This window comes from Sander lucioperca, chromosome 2 (genome assembly GCF_008315115.2).
Source record: "Sander lucioperca isolate FBNREF2018 chromosome 2, SLUC_FBN_1.2, whole genome shotgun sequence".
Lineage (NCBI taxonomy): Eukaryota > Metazoa > Chordata > Actinopteri > Perciformes > Percidae > Sander > Sander lucioperca.
Window position 1 is genome coordinate 35,721,689 of NC_050174.1, and position 2,500 is coordinate 35,724,188.

General features: G+C 41.8%; 1 protein-coding gene across 2 annotated transcripts in view; it reads right to left on the reverse strand.

Moving 5' to 3' along the window:
- Positions 1-2,500, reverse strand: part of LOC116054164 (dihydropyrimidinase-related protein 2-like) — a 45,529-nt gene that overhangs the window by 41,736 nt on the left and 1,293 nt on the right. The gene's annotated exons all lie outside the window — the stretch shown is intronic.

The following is a 2,500-nucleotide window of genomic DNA, read 5'->3' on the forward strand; positions in this document are numbered from 1 at the left end:
CACACAACCTCCCAACACACACACACACACACACACAAACACACACACAACCTCCCAACACACACACTCCCAACACACACACACGCACAGACACACACACACACACACACACAACCTCCCAACACACACACACTCCCAACCTCCCAACACACACACACACACACGCGCAGACGCACACAGACACACACCCTCCCAACACACACACACACACACACACACAGAAACACACAACCTCCCAACACACACACACTCCCAACCTCCCAACACACACACACACACACACACACACACCCAACCTCCCAACACACACACACACACACACACACACACACACACACCCAACCTCCCAATACACACACACACACACACACACAACCTCCCAACACACACACACTCCCAACCTCCCAACACACACACTCCCAACACACACACACACGCACACACACACACAACCTCCCAACACACACACACACACACACACACAACCTCCCAACACACACACACACACACACACAACCTCCCAACACACACACACACACACACACACACACACAACCTCCCAACACACACACACACACACACACACACACACACACACACACACACACACACACACAGTGTTCCCCCTTGGTGTTTTTACTGAATGTTAATATGGGTTAAAATGTAGTACGGTAAAGGAGACACTAAGGAAAGTACTACAATAAAGTAATAAAAAGACTGAGCAGTTGGCTGTGTGTGTGCGTCAGCGCTCGCTGGCTGAAACCGCTGCATGGTGATGAAAGCTCAGGGAGAAAGGTCTGGGCGGCTGCTGTCCAACGACCTACTTTACAAAAAAGAGGTTTTACTTCTTTAAACTACCACGGCATGCCCTACTGAAGCCCTTAATACGGTGCTTTCTGGTTGAAAAGCTGCAACACACAGCAAAACACACTTCTTTCCAAATAGGATGTCACAGAATCAGGGTTACATAACCCCAAACTTGTCCTAGCTGCAGCTAGGATTGGGAACAGAAACCCAGTATTGTCTTTAAAAGGTCACAAAATCTGTGTTGCCCGTTCACAAACGTGTCCTTTTTTCATGAATATTTACCACCATCATCAATTCCAAGTATTCCTATTGGCTCGACATTTTACATTGGCGTTTGCATGAACTGGGGTAGACGCTCCATATTCATGCTCCATCTTGAGGAGTGTATTGTTTTGATTACAATGTGCAGAGTTACTTTACGTTGCCTATTTATGTCTATTTGGCCCGATACCATTTTTTGCTTCCCGATACCGATTCTGATACCTGAACTTGCTTATATAACAGCTGTATACTACTATCTCTGTATGATGATATGATGTATAACAGCTGTATACTACTATCTCTGTATGATGATATGATGTATAACAGCTGTATACTACTATCTCTGTATGGATGATATGATGTATAACAGCTGTATACTACTATCTCTGTATGATGATATGATGTATAACAGCTGTATACTACTATCTCTGTATGGATGATATGATGTATAACAGCTGTATACTACTATCTCTGTATGGATGATATGATGTATAACAGCTGTATACTACTATCTCTGTATGATGATATGATGTATAACAGCTGTATACTACTATCTCTGTATGGATGATATGATGTATAACAGCTGTATACTACTATCTCTGTATGATGATATGATGTATAACAGCTGTATACTACTATCTCTGTATGATGATATGATGTATAACAGCTGTATACTACTATCTCTGTATGATGATATGATGTATAACAGCTGTATACTACTATCTCTGTATGGATGTGATATTATTTCTATCTTTGTTGTCGGTCTGGCTCAGGTTAAAGTCTTTGTGAAACATGAACTTTCTTTTATTCTCCAGTTTGACAGTCAGTTATAACGGAAAAATATCATAAATAAACTATTTTAACGTAGATTTTCTTTAGGGCTTTATTACGTGGTATCGGATCGGTGCATTAACTCCAGTACTTCCTGATACCAATACCAGCGTTTTAGGCAGTATCAGAGACAATACCGATACTGGTACCGGTAACGGAACATCTCTAGTTAGGAGAAGAATAACGGGGAAAGGAAGTGCAACACGCAGGACATGATCCCCGTCTCCTGGGTGAAAGTCCTGCGTTTGTTTGACCCATCCACCCCCCCCCCAACCAACCTCCCTATGTGGATTTTCAGCTTTTCATACTACTCACTACCGTAATCGTGCTGTTATCACGAAAGATGCTTCCCATTGAAATACATTCGTTTAAAATTAGTGCTAAACACCATGATAAAAACGAGAAAATCGTGTCCCTGTACACGAATCAATAGATTAAATAACGTCACCACTTCACGAACTGCTGTGAGGCTGAAAATGAATAATAAATACAGAAAGTAATAACACATACATATAATTATTTAAGCCTTGTGTTGTCTTCCCGTCGATCTGCAACTTTGTGTTTTTCTGGGTCGAAATTTCAACATTTTGTTGTTATTTTT